This window comes from Anabrus simplex, chromosome 2 (assembly GCF_040414725.1).
Source record: "Anabrus simplex isolate iqAnaSimp1 chromosome 2, ASM4041472v1, whole genome shotgun sequence".
NCBI classification, from domain to species: Eukaryota; Metazoa; Arthropoda; class Insecta; order Orthoptera; family Tettigoniidae; genus Anabrus; species Anabrus simplex.
Window position 1 is genome coordinate 73,517,415 of NC_090266.1, and position 16,504 is coordinate 73,533,918.

General features: G+C 43.8%; 1 protein-coding gene across 1 annotated transcript in view; it reads left to right on the forward strand.

Annotated features, from left to right (window-relative positions):
• Positions 1-2,272: 2,272 nt before the first annotated feature.
• The window catches only part of trio (trio Rho guanine nucleotide exchange factor), a 1,596,874-nt gene continuing 1,582,642 nt past the window's right edge, over positions 2,273-16,504 (forward strand). The window contains exons 1-2 of the mRNA XM_067140202.2: positions 2,273-2,427; positions 2,572-2,989. The gene's annotated coding sequence lies outside the window, so the exon portion shown is untranslated. The remainder of the gene's footprint in view (positions 2,428-2,571; positions 2,990-16,504) is intronic.

The following is a 16,504-nucleotide window of genomic DNA, read 5'->3' on the forward strand; positions in this document are numbered from 1 at the left end:
GATATACTAGCCAATATACTATAAAAATACCCTGAAAACTACCATATTAATGATAACTGATCATTTATTGAAAAATATTTTACCTGTCAAAACGAATATCTGGACTCATTAATCGAAAAATGTAGGCGCTCATTAAATATTAAAAACATCTGTGCTCATTAAACAAAATAAACAGTGCCATTCATCAAGACAAAATGTTATTGTTTTTACGCAAAATACTGTTTCGGTTTTCGGAGACGCCGAAGTGCCGGAATTTTGTCCCGCATGAGTTGTTTTACGTGCCAGTAAATCTACCTACACGAGACTGATGTATTTGAGCACCTTCAAATACCACTGGACTGAGCCAGGATCGAACCTGGCAAGCTGGGCTCAAAAGACTAGCGCCAGCTACTCAGCCCGGCGTCAAGACAAAAGTGCGTTCATTTATGAAAATAAAAATCTGTGCTCATGAATCAAAATGATTTAAAAACTGTGTTTATTAGTTGAAATAAAATATTTGTTCATTAATCGGCATACAGATCTGTGGTCATTAGAAAGTAAAATTCTGTGTTCATTAACCACACACATAAATTTGCGGTCATTGGTCATTCCACTCAGCATGATCAACTCGGAAGATTGATCAGTGTGAAATGTCGTGTGATAGGGGCTGGATTTTCGAGCGTGTTTTATTTGCTTGTCAGAACCAAAAGATAACAGTAGGTAGGCACCTACAAAGGCTAAATAAATAAATAAATAAATAAATAAATAAATAAATAAATAAGTAAATAAATAAATAAATAAATAAATAAATAAATAAATAAATAAATAAATATGTAAAATGTGGTTATTGCATATATAATATGCCGTAGACGTTATACTCCTATCTGAGTTGGTGCTTCCTCCCTTCAGTGGTGGGAATAGGAACTATTTGATCGACCTGACGCTCTCACGGCCTCCTAGATTACAATTTATTTTCATAAGCTGGTAGTCCCTTTGTGTCATGTAATGACTGCCTCATCAGCTGGCTGTTTGTGTTTCACTGTCGTCCGTTATTAGCTTACTGATTTCATTAATTTCTAAATTAAGATTGAATTTTCTCCAGTTTTAGGTTAGTGAATTATACGAAGTGTGTGGTGGCAACTCCACTTCTGATTAATAGTTTCGATAATCATGTTTGTTATTGTAACTATGTTACGTTAATAATTTACTTCTATTCATTGTACCTAGGAAAAGAGAATTTGTTCGTTTTAGAAAAAGTGGTAATTTTGAAAAATCTTTAAAGCATGAGTAGTTAAGAATACCAGATGAAATTGACCGGTTATTATTAGGTAATCATGCCAGATTTCATGCAAATGTAACAGTATAAGTAATAGTTTTCTGTAAATTGTAAGGGACCTGTAGTCTATGGTGAGAATGTTACTTTACCAAAGAAAATTAATTGTAACTACAGTCTGCGCATTATTAATGGAAGTGTTCTCGTACACTATGATAATCATTTAAATTTTAATTTTGTTTGCATATGAAAATAATAAAACTATGTTATGTATCCTTGTACATAGAATCAAACGGATTATTCCCATTAATGTGTACATCAAATTACGGTTTATCAGCTGTAGTGAGACATTTTAAAATGTGGTTTTGAGAGTCATTGTACAAGGCAGTAATAATCTTGGAGCAAGGCGTCATAGCCTACCAATTTTAGCATGTATAGTAAACTAAAAGTCGACCATTGTCTCATTAAATAATTGAATTATTTATTTATTTATTTCAATATATTTTCATCTGCCACTTTGATTACGTTTTGTTCTCATCGTACGCCATATTTATTTTATCAGTGTTTAACAGTTGGAGAATTCATAATTATTCTTCTTTTTATTTTGAATTCAGTTAGCATAATCCATTTCGTGCGAATCATTTTCTATTATGCTATCTCTCGTTCAATAAATGAGTATCAACGTAATGCGTCTTTTTATGAAGCATCCTTCTTATTGCACTTGAAGACTAGAATGTATAGTCGCTGAATAAAAAAGAATGAGCGCACGGTATTGTATGTTTCTCGCACTTAATATTTAACAGACTAATGTTTATTAGGCTTAATTTTAATTAGTATCAAAATATAATTCGCCTCTCATATCGAACAAACTCTGCGGATGCCCACAACAAACATTATATCTATATGTACAGTTTTTTCTGAGCAAAGTGTACCTGCGAGCAACTTATACACTGCCAAGCTCTCATTAATTCTTTTTTTAGCAACTGTGCAAGACTTCTATGTAATCTTGTATTTTTACAGTGGGATGGTAGAACCTCTTAAGTAAACATGGAAGAAATTGGGGATGTCGCTGGAGCCCCATCTAGTTCAACTGTTGCAAGAGTCTTGCCTACTACCAGTAAACCTATAGATGTCGAAGGTGATGGAGACATGATTGCATCGGTATGAGTGGACGTGTAAGTTTGTTGCATTTTTAAAGTGTTATGCGGTATATAATTTCATGTAACTTTACTATACATAATAAACTTTATGTATTAATTCATTTTACTGAATGATATGGTAAAGATATTGATGATTAATTTCACCTTATTATTTTGCAGATTTCTCCAGATTCGCTAAAGATTGAAGTCGCGTCAGAAAATGTTAGTGCCATTGTGAAGTCTGCAGCATTTGCTGACAAAACTTTGCTCATAAAACAAATGTTTACTGCAAGGCCAGGTGATATAGAAGAATTTAAGAAAGGTCTCATAACAGCGCCCCACCGATACGGAAAATCTATAAACATGGATTTGTTCACATGTTTCTTTTGAATATAAATGGATAAAGAAGGGGGCCCTTAAAACTGTGTAAAGAAGAATAAAGCTAACAGATGGATAGAAGGTGAGGGGAAACACCAACAAAGAACTTCCTATTATTATTCAGATATATCAGTGTTGATGTAAGCCAAAACGTACAGATGAGCAGATGAAGAGTGGGCACTGTGCGAGCAGACAGTTTCTCTATGACCTATATAGTCAGGTACCTGTTTTATTTGTGAATTTTAAGGAACTGAAGAATGAAACAAATTTAATTGAGGATGAATGACAGCACTTAACTTCTTTTTCTGGTAGTCTTTACCTGGAACCCAACCACCGTAATCTTGACTGACAGGTTTCAACTTTCACTTTTACTTCGCTTCACACGCACCACAGTCACTTTACGCAGCATTTCCATGTAGTCAGATTCGAACACATGTCCGTTGGCTATCACAACGCACGACTGTGGTACACTTGGCTCGACTCCAGGCAAGAACGATAGCTCAAACCATCTAATCACGTGACCGTTCCTCACACTGAAATCTCAGTTCACGACTCCTGACTGATTATAAACACTCCACACACAATACCACAAGACAACAACACAACACCAATTACTCCTATTCATTTTTTGTCGGTGGGGGTGCCACGGCCAGAGTTTGTGTTGGTAAGGTGGTGTTAAGGGTCAGGAGAAAACTACATAGGCCGAAAGAGAGAGACTACATGTAAAATGTGACAAATTGCGATAGCACATCCAAGGATGTGGTTTCTGGATAGGTTCAGGTGTTTGTGTTAGTAGAGAGAACGTATCATGCACCAGCCATGATTCATATTCTCGCCATTTCAGTTGTCAAGGGATCAGTCCTGGACATTGCCGTGTCTAGCGCGAGCCTTACCGGTTGCGAAGCCATGCCTCAAGTACCACTATGGCTCGCCGCACAGCGCCACCTCATTGGGGTCCCTCGTATCCAGTCTCTGATCCCGGAGAATGAGGCCAAGCCCGCCTGGGCGGGGCCCTCCTGGATGGGGGTGGGTCATGACGCCGGGCCTCCTTCCTCTCTGCCCGCGCCGTGGCCCGGAACACAGGGCAACTGCGATGAGAGGCCGAGCGGCCTCTCGCGCAGTTGGCGCACACCGGTGCCTCCTTATGTGTTGCGCAGGCCGTGTAGTGGTGATCACCCCTACAACGGTTGCACCTCACTAGGAGCCCACACCTCTCCTGCCGGTGGCCCCACCTCAAACAGCGGAAACACTGCAAGAGCTGCTGAGGGGGACGTTTCAGTCTCACCTGATTGCCGCTACCCGCTGAGGCCCTCCCCTGATTGGCTCCTCGGTCTACTGATGTCCTGGGAGCAGTCGTGGGTTGCGGCTGGGCGGCCCGTTCCTGGTTGGCCTGCGTCTTCTTCTTTCTCCTCGTCCGGGAGCGGCGTCTTCTTCCCGGGGATCTCTTCTAGGCAGGGAAGAGGCCTCGTCCTGGTAGCCCTCCTCCCGGCCTGGTGACCCCAGGGTAGCGGATGGCTACGTTGCATCGCCGTCTTCTCCCTCCTCCTGCCTGACGGCGGTGGCGTCGGTCTGTGCTTATACCCGACTGCGTTCCTTGTCCTCTGGGGCGCACATCGATATCTGCAGCTCAACAGACACGCTGGCAGACTGGGCCTGGATAGCAACCTCCGAACGCCTTGGGGCATCCTCCTCTACTACTGTGCTGCTTTCCTCCGTGCGCCTGGTTTTTAGTAGACGGTCCTGGTTGGCGGCCTTGTTTGTCTGTGTGTACTTCGTGAAGTACAGCAATCAAACTGGGGTCGCGTCGTCGCGGCGTTCGGGAGCGCCGCCGTCGTCGTCGGTCCTCGGTTCCGTCTGGATGGTTGCCTCCTGGCTGCCTGTGTTGTCCGGCTGCTTCCAGAGTCCTGGTAGCCTGACAGCCTGGAAGTGTTGGCACACCAGACTCTCGTAGGGCGGATGACGATCATTCAACCGGGGATCACCTCGTGGACGATCTGGGTGATCTCTCCCAGTTGCTTCTGTTCAAAACCAGCCTACCTTTATATACCTGTTGATGAAGTTCTAGGATCTTCGGAGTGCGAACAGAATATGAGTGTTCTAGTTTCGCCTTCCGGAAAATCCACGGTGACACCAGGCGAAACGGGCAATAGAAGCCAAGCAGAAGTCACGCACACCGCAGTCCGGCCGGGAACTCCCCAGGCTGACTCCCTCATCTCTTCCAGGAACTACTGAACGGAGCTGAAAGTCGCATTACCACGTAACACTTAGTTCATTCAAGAGTGAGCTGAATGAGGTTTTTAAACAATAAAATTATTTGCGAGTTTCTGAACACTTGGAAGAGGATGTCATATAATATTTTGATAAATATGCTTCTGAGAGTAGTTTTGAAAGTTGAAGTCAACAGCAGGTGCGTGGTTATTGAAAATGATTAGTAGGTTATTTACATACACATTTCAATAAGAAAGTTATTTAACCAAATGATTACCATATATGTAGGAGGAGATTAGGTTTATTGGCATTATGGTTTCTGGTGTAAAGAAGGGAAACCGGAGTGTGTTGGGTGGACCAATCAATGCTAGTGTTTGGTTTTGTTTTTTTGGTTTTTTTGGGGGGGGGGGAACAACCTTGTCACCATATGCATATAATATTGATGTTCCCATTTGTAAAATAATTAATTGTGAAAGTGCCACAATGGTGAATTGTCGTCTTTTTTGCTCGGAATTGGCTGAAAGGATCGTACGGCATAACATGGTCAAGGCTGGAAGTACATATGAGCGTCTCCAGACTTTGTCTTCACCATGAAACACCGTATGGTTTTTTCAGCCATTTCCGAGTAAAAATGACAATTCACTATTGTGGCACTTTCACATTTTTCCATCTCCACTCTTCATATCATACCTTTTCTTAATTTTTTGGTCTTACATAATGAAGTAAAAACATTGTTCGAAAAGCTTCAGTTCAAGAACTGTAATGAAAAGAATGTTGTTGATTATTAGAATGGATACTAAGTTTTAAAGAGAGGCACTAAAATGTACAGTGATTTTTCTCTCCTTAATAGGCGGAGCAAGAAAAATAATTAATTAATTAATTAATTTCTTTAGTAGTAATCAGATACATGTACAAAGTATTCCATTGTGCACTGAGTATAACAATATAAAATATTAAGGGTAAGAAAAACAAGAAATAAGAGGTAAGAATGAGGGGACTTAATGCGTTCCTTAGAAGTTAAATAAGAAAGAAACAAGGAATAAACCAGATACAATCATGCCCGTATCTCTAGTAACATTCTGGCCAGGTTGTCACCAGAGAATCGAGAGCTTACTCCTTTGGTATGCATTTCAATTTTGATTTTGAAGAAATTAGAGGGAATAAAGATATCAGTTTCATGCAGGGCATGTGCTGTTGTGGTAATTCGGTAGAATATGGAGCGCTGCTGGAGTGTAGGCGCACACGAGGAACACGGAACAGTTGTCTATTTCTGATCTTAAGAGAATGAACATGCAACGGGAAATGAGGTAATAAAGATGTGCGTTTAAGAGTACCAGTTATTGGTAAAGAGTTCATGTAAAAAGTACATACAAGAGGACTATTGGGTTAATCAACCGTGGCGTAGCAGCTCCATATCAACTGCTTGGTATTACTGAAATTCGTGATAAGATTCAAACAATTTTAAACGAGGGCTTACATTACATCAATAATCCAAAGAAGAAATTTGAGCCTGGTTGTTGTTGTTATTGTTTTGTTTTTACGTCGTTTTTGTACTTCGCACTGACACAGATAGGTCTTATGGCAACGATGGAATAGGAAAGGGCTAGGAGTGGGAAGGAAGCGACCGTTGCCTGTACCTTTCCTATCCCCCTGAGTCTAGTGATATCTTAGATATGAAGACACTAATAGGTCAGTACTCTGACACTCCTTCCTGTGGTCAAAATAAATTATTTTTCTGTATCTGAAAGACCATGGTTATTTCAGCGTGATACAGGAAAGTAAGAGAAATTTGTATAATCAAGAATACTACCAGAAAATGTACAATAATACTCCTAAGCAGATTAATGACAAGTGCAATGCTTTGCCTTCTGTGGATGGAAACAAAGGAGAAACATTTAAAGAACTTGCAAATTCTGTAGAATAGGCGTACCAATCCCGAAAGGATTGTAATGAGTTAAGGTGCCCCTTACATATTTTGCATTTGGCATCCAAACCATTGTAGTAAATGCTGAAATGCATTGTCAACCCAGGTGAAAACTTAGAATTGGCCTGTTGATACACCGGAAGAATGATGGTACTGGAATTATCAGAGTTTAATGAAAGTGATCTCAAAACAAACTTTGATAACCAGTATTACCAAGCTTTTGAATTTTTGAAATGAATAACAAAATATACATTCTGTTTGCAGTTTTGAGAGTAAAAGAAAGTTATCATCTGTGCTGTGTCAACTAATTATGAGAAATGCGCTGTTGTAGTGGGAAACTTGATTAGGTACCCAGAGAGTGAATAGAATCTTTGCAAAGATCCATTGTTACGCTTTTTATTAATAACTTAATTAGGTAATTATTTTGTAATGTTCAAAGCTGTATCTGATCATATTGTTTACAAAGTATTTCTTAGGACCTACTTTTGTTTCTCTGTGAACATTTGGAATTTATTTGATTGCATTGAGTACATATCTTCGGTATTTTTTTATTGATTAATTAAACATTTTTGTATATGTGTAATTTCATTTATTAAGTGTTACTGTTATTTTCTTGATTCCTTTACTTTCTTTTCCTTGGCATCAATCCTTAACGAATACTTTTTTTTTTTAATTTTAAACCATCGGACCCTCTGATGAGTATACCGTAAAGCTCGTCTTTAAACAAAACTGATAGCCAACAATTGTCATTCCTAAGATTAAAATTTTGGGAAAGTTGTTGAATTATCCAAAGGAAAGGCAAAAGAAACAGTTATCTACACTTACTCACAAAAAATTAAGCACCTAGAAGGAGAAGAAGTGAAACTTAACTTGTTGAGGTTATATCATTATATATCTTAGTGATTAGATAATTAAGTGAAACGTGCAACGAAGTTGGCAGTACGAGCACACTGCTGGTCCGTTGTCAGTATGATGTTGCACCCTCTTGGACCTGCATGCATGCAGTGATTCAGTAAGGAAGGGTGTCATTCATGTGAGGCAAGTTGACCTACAACTGTTGTAAATGGCCCTCGTTTTTCGGGACATTGGCACTGGGACGGAGTTGACATCCAAGTTGGCCCCACACATGCCCTATCGGGAACAGATCGCGGGACCTTCGTTGGCAAGGGATTACCTCAATATCATGCAGTCAGTTCATAGAGACACGTGCCACGTGTGAGCTGTCTAAAGTTCCCTGAATCACTACCAGATGTGACTTGAATTTTCACCCGATGGCTTCCCACACCATGACGCCAGGGGTAACACGAGTGTGTTTCTCCAAGTCATTGCCACAATGTGCCTTCTCCCCTTGGCGCCGCCACACTCGCAGACGATGGTCATCTGAGGTAGTGTAGAACGGAATTCGTAGCTAAAAATGATCCGACGCCACTCGTCAGCAGGGCATGCTTCCCGGGTATGGCACCACTCTAAGCGCAGCCGTATGTGATGTGCTGTTAACGGCAGCCTACTCATGGGACGGCGATTCATCAATTTGGCATCTGCTAGTCTCCGACCAATGGTGCAGGATGGCACGGGGTAATAATAATAATAATAATTTCGTGTGGCTATTTCTAGCCGAGTGCAGTCCTTGTAAAGCAGACCCTCCGATGAAGGTGGTCGGCATCTGCCAAGTGTAGGTAACTGCGTGTTATTGTGGTGGAGGATAGTGTTAGGGTGTAGTGTGTGAGTTGCTGGGATGTTGGGGACAGCACAAACACCCAGCCCCCTGGCCATTGGAATTAACCAATGAAGGTTAGAATTCCCGACCCAGACGGGAATCGAAGCCGGGATCCTCTGAACCGAAGGCCAGTACGCTGACCATTCAGCCAACGAGTCGGACTATGGCACGGATTGTTGTAGCGAGTCAGTTATTTGCACCCGAATGACAGGCGCAGATGTGAAGGGGTTACGATGTGCTTGGCGTACAATACGGCGTTCCTTCCTTGGTGTGGTCAGACTTGGCCGACGGGCGCCTTGACGACGCATATGGTTTCCCTCACATTCCCATTCAGTTCAACATCGGGCTAATGTTACATATAAATGCTCCACAAACCTGGATATTGCAAGATTAGGCCAGCAGGCCACGTTTTTTTCCTGCAATGAGGCCCCACTCAAAATCTGCCAAGTGATGGTAACGTCGTCTCACACGAGTGCGCGGCATTCTCCGTAGTTTATGTCCGGCTCCATGGGTAAATGGTTAGCGTGCTGGCGTTTGGTCACAGGGGTCCCGGGTTCGATTCTCGGCAGGGTCGGGAATTTTAACCATAATTGGTTAATTTCGCTGGCACGGGGGCTGGGTGTGTATGTGTCGTCTTCATTATCATTTCATCCTCATCACGATGCGCAGGTCGCGTATGGGAGTCAATTCAAAAGATCTGCACCTGGCGAGCCGAACTTGTCCTCAGACACTCCCGGCATTAACAGCCATACGCCATTTCGTTTAATTTCCCTAGTTCATCACAGTCGTTACTAGCCATCTGACGCTACGCACGCCTCTTGTATTCCCCATGAGTCTTGCTATTTGTTTTACGTCGCACCGACACAAATAGGTCTTATGGCGACGATGGGATAGGAAAGGCCTAGGAATGGGAAGGAAGCGGCCGTGGCCTTAATTAAGGTACAGCCTGGTGTGAAAATGGGAAACCACGGAAAACCATCTTCAGGGCTGCCGACAGTGGGATTAGAACCCACTATCTCCTGGATCCAAGCTCACAGCTGCGCGCTCCTAACCGCACGGCAAACTCGCCCGGTCCATGAGTTCTGATAGCACGGTCACATGGCGACAACACTAATGCATTCTAGTGGTCGTTTTGACTGTCGCATATCATTGTAAATCTTAATAATTTACATATCCGCCGATGGTATGTACGTGTACGAAATTATGTTGACATCGGACCATTCCTTCCAGGTGCTTAACGTCTTTTGTCAGTGAGTGTAGAACTCAAAAAAGCATATTGATTAGTTATATATCTGGATGTCAATAATGTATATGGTTGGTCCATTCACAACAACCAGTTAAAGGTTATCAGTGGATGATCTCTGGAAAACTGGAATATATAAAATACAGATGATGATGCTGCTTGGTGTTTAAAGGGCCCTAACATGTAGGTCATCGACCCCTAATGGTACGACATGAGACGAAATGTAATAAAAAATTAAAAGTCCAAAATCCTCCACTGATCAGAATTCAAAAGGTGAGGACGAAGAATGAATGGATGGATGGATGGAAATGAATTTAAAACAGTTAGTGGATCTGACCCGCAAGGCCACACATTCACAGAAACTTAAGTAAAACAAGAGTATTATTGACCAAGGGACAGCTTCTACAGCATATTCCTGAATGGATGATGCTTGCAGTCTAAAAGGGTCCAAAATCCAAGTCATCCGCCCCTCATAATGGTACTTATCGCTAGGAAAGTAGAACCATGGTGTTTGTCATGTTGCGGTACTAATCAAAAGTAGCGTAGACTCGCGGTATTCCACACATTATGGTACTACTCACAGGTAATGAAATTCGCACATGTGGTGTTTCGCACATTGCGGTGCCAATTATAGGCAACGCAAACCTATGGTGTTCATCACAGAAGTCAACTAACCACAGGGACTCGTACTATCCCGTGGTGTTTCCCACCCATGGTGTCGCTCATATAGTGGTACTAATCACAGGTACTGTAAAAGCCGGAAGCGCACTCTGTTGCTACTAATCACAAACCTATTTTGGACCTAGCATAGTGGTACTACGCGCAAGTAAAAGCGACCTATAGTGTTCCCCACGTGGTGGTACTAATTACAAGTAGTCTCATGGTTGTGATTCGATCATTCCTTTCTCGCCCCTTTTAGTCACCTCGTATGAGAGGCAGGGGATACCCTGGATGTGTTCTTCGTCTGCGTCCCCTACCTACTGGGGGTTATAAAAGACAGTATTATAACCATTGATGATAATATTGGCATTATGTGCTCACTTATTTTTTATTTCAAAATTCCAATGCAACTACACTGTTTGGCCAAAAGTTATGGGAAGTCGTTGAATGTCATGTTAATAACGAGTGGCTCCTCCGCGAGCCCTCAAAACGGCAGCAATACGGCGAGACATCGACTCTGCAAGGTGTTGGAATCGTTCTGGAGGGATCTGGACCCACGCATTTTGTACTGCTACCCACAATTCGTCTTCTGTGGTTGGTGCGTGGTTTATGGAGCGTTTCTGGGTTTCTGACTCCCAACATTCAACTAGGCGGTGATCTGACTCACAGCGCCCAGTAAGGTTCTGCGGAGGCGACGTGATGTCCGTTCGTTAAACACCTGTGGTCCTCCCGTGTGGCGGTTTATGCGTGTGATAGCATTCTTTCTGCGATATTGAAGATCTGCCCTCGAAACTGTTGATCTCGGAAACCCGAATTCGCGTGTAATCTCCGCAATGCTATGACCTGTGCGCCGATGATCATCCCACTTTCAAAGTCGGTTAACTCGCGACGTGTTGCCATCTTTACGATACTGGTGTCTGTGACAGAATGATCAGTTACGCCGCAGCTAGCCGGAACGCTCAGGGGTCTACACGGCACATTTTCTAATAGGACACCCCTTCCCTTGACTTTTGGCCACCCATTGTATAGGATACATTTAATAACTACTAGCTGCAGTAGCCGTGCTTCGCAACGGGACGTAAATAAATTATGCACGGCCGGCAGGTACGCGTGGAGGGGATAGGCGAGGTGCGGCGCGGAGGCCGTGTTTTATAGCACAAATTTAGGTTTTACTCGCTAAACGTTGGAGATACAGGAAAAGTGATAAGGACCTTTGGTATAGGAAATTAAATTTTAAACCTCGTATATGCCATCAAAAGTTTGCTATTTCTTAGCGTTCTCCTTTTATTTTAAATAGAATTATGAACGTTTGAAACCAAAGGGTGTAGTGACGTCACTAAAATGGTCGCCATCTTTAAATAGTGCAGAATACCGAAATGAAAAGTAGCCTATATATTAACCGTGTAAATAAGCTATATTCATGCAAAATTTCATGTAAATCGGACCAATGGTTCTTGCGTGATTAAGTAACACACGGACACACACCATTTCATTTTTATATATTAGTATAGATGCCGCAGCTTCAGAACACACATCACCTCTATATGATGATCTATCGGACTGTCAAACATACACTCATCTTCATAAAAAACAGAACACCTTGAAAGACCAGAGATAGGAAGTTCATATTCGCAGGACCTGTTCATTAGTATGTTCTGCAAAATCGATTAGCATTTCAGTCGTCTAGGATCAGCATGTGTCCTGTTGCGTAGTAGGAACTGGGTCCTCCATGGGCACTGATAACTTTTTTCCATGCGTGGTGGAATCGACGCATATAAGGCGCGAATAGCGTCCTGGGGTATAGCCATCCATGCTCCATTCACCCGGTTCCACACTTCATTTTTGATGGATTGCACTGGGCCACAGCGCCGCACCCGTCGTTTCACCATATCCCACACATTTTCGATTGGCGACAGGTCCGGTGATCGGGCGGGCCAGGGCAATAGTCTGACATCCTCTGACAACAAGAAAGCACATGTTAGTGCAGCAGCATGTGGTCGCACATTGTCCTGCCGAAATAAGACGTCTGGGGTTTCATGCAGAAAGGGTATGGCTATAGGTCACAGGATGTCATTCACATAGGTCAAACTGATCACAGTGTCCTGGACACGCACCAACTGTGATTTGTAGTCGTACCCAATAGCACCCTACACCATGAGGCCTTGAGTTGGCGCTGTATGTATTGTGCGAGTGCATTCAATGTCAACCCCTGCGGGTGGGGGACGCAGATGTAGAATACACCCCCGGTATCCCGTGCCTGTCGTAAGAGGCGATTAAAAGGGGCGACCTAGGCGCGGACATGGATTGCTGTTTGGTATTATGTGCTGGACCCCCTGTGAATGAGAGGGGCTGAATACATTCACAGGTAATCTCTGCCTGTCGTAGAAGGCCACATGACACTTTTAGTCCCCATCGGTCCCCGCTTTCTTTTTTTCGGGTTAGTTGTAGCTGATTCAACATTCTTGATGTGCGTGCTGCTCGGAGATGGGCCTCTTACGTGTGCGATTACGCCCGAAAGCCCCCTCGTGCCCGCCCAGGAATCTTGCGGGTAGGAGCGCCATGTACCCGTGCAGTAGTATCCGCCTGACAACACAGGTACCGGCACAGCCGAATGCCAAAAGGACATATTATTATTATTTATTTATTTATTTATTTATTTATTTATTTATTTATTTATTTATTTATTTATTTTTACTCTATATTTAGTCCTCTGTACACGCTATGGGGTTCATTCTGTTGAGGTGATTGGAGGAAGGGAGTTCTAGTGCTCATTGCCTCAATCATTCCGTATTAGGTATCGTCCAGCATCGGACCCCGGACAATACCGGCTACTGCCAGGTGGGTATTGCCTTGACTGCTTGATTCGGCTACAGAGATCCCTTATCGGAGTGGGTGGCGTTCGGGGAGGATGATTTTGGGCATGTCTTCGAAACGTCTTCAGCGTTCCCAAGGTGGTCCCCTACCGAAGTCTTTAAGTTTTGATTCCTTAAGGGGTTCAACACCCTGGGAAAAAGCGCAGCGTGAAGGAATGGAATCTAGCTTCCCTAGGTTTCCGGTTACTACCAGAACTGATGGGAGTGACTTCAAGCTGGTAAAGTCTATTTTGTTTAGTAGGCACATAGAAGATGTCGACGGCGAACTGGAAGATCTGAAAAAATGCGCAACTGTAGTTTGTTGTTAAAGATGCGCACTGCCGTGCAAGCTAATCGGTTGCTCAAGTGCGACCATTTTGGGGATATTCCCGTCAAAGTGGAGGCGCACAAGACCTTGAATCTGGTTCCTGGAGTTATATGCCACCGAGATCTCATCTTGAACACTGACGATCAGTTGATGGAAGACATGAAACACCGTGGCGTGACACAAGTCCGGCGCATTACGCGCAATGTCAACGGCGAAGACATTGCCACGTGTACGTTCATTGTCTCCTTCAAATTGTCAGTGTTACCAGAAAATTCAAGGTAACAACCTATCGCTGCGATATGAGGCCGTACATCCCGCCTCCCATGCGCTGCTATCAATGCCAGAGGTTCGGGCATATGGTATCTCGTTGCTCGAATCCGTCTGTATGTGGTGTATCTAGCAGAGGAGCTCACGGCGCGGAAGTGTACACAACTCCTTACAGGTGCACTAATTGCCCTGGTCTTCATTCACCCCGAGAACGGAACTGTCCGGTATATCTCGTTAAGAGGACGATCCAGGAGATCAAGACCCTGGATGGTCTTTCCTACCAGGAAGTGCTCCGTAAGTCAGTTCTATGAGATTTACAGCCAAGACGCTAGACTACACGAAGATAGGATAGTCTTCCAGGTTCGTTTTTTACATCTTCTAAACTTGTTGCGATCGCTGCGCCCAATGCGGCTGTTGCTCCAGCGAGCAAAGCCGCAAAGATTAAAGCCTGTGCCGGCTGGGACTCCTAAGCCTGCACAGCAGGAGGGGAAGGCCAAGTCTCTCCCCGCCAAGAGGTCGGCGAAATCCGTACACAAGCCGCTGGAGGCGACATCGTCGACCAGGGCTGCAAAATTATTTCCCAGTCCGTATAAACAAGTAAAGAAGGCGAAGAAGAGGAGCGCCCTTACAAAGCGCTTTCGCACTTCTCCTGCGAAAGGGAAATCATGCCCTCCATGAGGAGGGTATGAATCAGCGCCAGCAGGTACACCTGCTCCAAAACCTGCGCGCTCCCCTCTTAGGAAGGAAGACATCCTGCCCCCCCCCCAAAGCGTGGAAGTTCTGGGCGTCGGTCCCCTCGTCCGTCGACGACGGGATGGACGTCGAGCTTTCATCTACACTCATCCTTTCTTAGTCCACACTATGTCACCGTTACAGTGGAATAGTGGCGGTTATGATAGGCATCTTGCTGAGCTGTGTCAGCTAATTAGTGAGTATTCGACGAGTATAGTCCGCATTCAGGAAACTAATTTCAGACCTGGTCATCATACGGTCTTGAAAAATTTCAGACTATACTCGACAGAACGACATTATGCTAACCGGTCTTCCGGCGGCGTTGGCAATTTTGTCCGTTCTGTTACCTATAGCGAAGAGGTGCCACTAAGAATCCCGCTGTAGGCTGTAGCAGTTCGCGTTCTGCTGCCTGTCGTAGCAACAGTGTGTAATGTGTATTTTCCACCAGGCCAGCGTCTTAATATAAATGATGTGACTGATTTTGCAGATCTTCCACCTCGCTTCCTCCTGTTGGGAGATTTTTACGCCCATCACACTATATGGGGTTCTAAAACGCCTTGCCCCTCGGGAAGGGATTTCGAAACATTAGTAAGAGAGTTGGATTTATGTATTTTGAATACATGTGAACCAACTCATTTCAGTGTACGTTACAACACAGCCGAACGCTGGTTCCCCTGTTTCGGTGGAATACATACGATGATCTCTTTGACAGTAACCATTTTTCCATTGTTCTTACTGTGTCGAAACAGAAATCTGTCGAGGCTCCTCCTCGATGGATTCTTAAACATGCTGATTGGCCAAAGTTCACATCACTAGCTGTCTTTAATGACCTGACCAGGCGCAGCGTAAATGGCGATATCAGTTACATAACACAAGTTATTCTTGCTGCTGCTGCTGCTGCTGCTGCTGCTGCTGCTGCTGAGGAGTCCATTCCATCGTTTTCAGGGTCTCTTCGTCGAAAACTCGTTCCTTGGTGGAACGAAGAAATTGCAGCTATCAGAGAACGACGTCGCGCTCATATACACTATCGTAGACAGCTTAATGTGGCCGATTTGGTAACATTGTAGAAACTCCGTGCTAAGGCGCAAGTTCTTATTCGACAGAGTAAAAAGCTTTGTGGGATATATATGTGTCGTCTGTGACGTCTATGACGTCACATACCCCGTCATCACAAGTTTGGACTAAACTTCGACGTACTTCGCTTATCCAAGGATCATCTTCTGTACCGGGAATTTCCATTCCAGGCAGTATCTTCACTGAACCGCTTATATCTTCTTCGTGTGTTCAACCGAATCCGGATAGAGGGTGAGTTTCCGTCTCCGTGGCGAGAGGGCTTAGTAATTCCTGTCCTCAAGCCTGACAAAAATTCCTAAGTATGCAGGAAGTTACAGACCTATTTGTCTTACTAACTGTTTGTGTAAGCTATTTGAGGAGGGGATGGTAAATCGCCGACTTGTGTGGTATCTGGAGAAACGCGAACTTTTTCCGAGTACCAATGTACCAGTTGGTACGCCTGCAGAGTTCTATCCAGGAAGCATTTCTCCGCAAACAGCATTTGGTGGCTGTTTTCTTTGACTTAAAAAGGCCTATGACACCACATGGCGATATGGTGTCCTTTCAGTCCTACTTGCCGGTGTTTATTGCAAATTTTTTGGCCCCTCCGTCTATTTCGTGTCCGAGTAGAGAGGGCATATTCGCAAGAAAATGGAGTTCCACAGGGACCGGTTCTTAGCCCGCTGTCACACAGAGCATCGAACGATCACGAGCAACCAACTGCCATCGAGTACTAACGACTAAATTCATT